A 652-nucleotide genomic window follows, 5' to 3' on the forward strand; every position below is an offset into this window, starting at 1 on the left:
ACATCAGATAGTTTCTTAACTCTAAAAGAAGCGCGGAATATGATCCCCGAAATTGACGGATCGTCCAGAAACCGCGTGCGAGAATTCTTAAACACCAGTACATACGCGATGAAGAATATTCACCCGGCCGACGAAACGACTCTACTAGAAGCCATGCTATGCACTAAATTCAGAGGAAAGGCAATGATGGACTTCCATACGCGCGAAATAGTAAATTACGAGCAACTAAAACGGGAAATAGAAAGTGAATATTTGAGTAAGAAAAGTACAGCTCATCTACAACTAGAATTTAATTCACTAAAACAAAAACCGTCGGAAAGCGCACAAAACTTCGGACATCGAGTCGAGAATCTCGCCATGGAATTATATGAATCCATGAAAGAAGGAAAAGACCATTCTGCAGAACAGCAACGAGCCATATTGGAAAATATAAAGGAGCAAGCGTTATATAACTTTCAAATCGGTCTAAATGATGAAATAAAATTATGACGCGCGCAACGATATACGAGGTGTGATCAAAAAGTAAGGTGACTTTTCATTTTTATAAAAAAATATTCATTTATTCATCCAAAATTATGTTATCCCCTTCAAAATAATCCCCCTCTGATACAATGCACTTGTGCCAGCGCTTTTTCCAGTCGTCAAAACACTT

The sequence above is a fragment of the Trachymyrmex cornetzi genome, unplaced genomic scaffold, assembly GCF_001594075.2.
Source record: "Trachymyrmex cornetzi isolate Tcor2-1 unplaced genomic scaffold, Tcor1.1 scaffold46, whole genome shotgun sequence".
Lineage (NCBI taxonomy): Eukaryota > Metazoa > Arthropoda > Insecta > Hymenoptera > Formicidae > Trachymyrmex > Trachymyrmex cornetzi.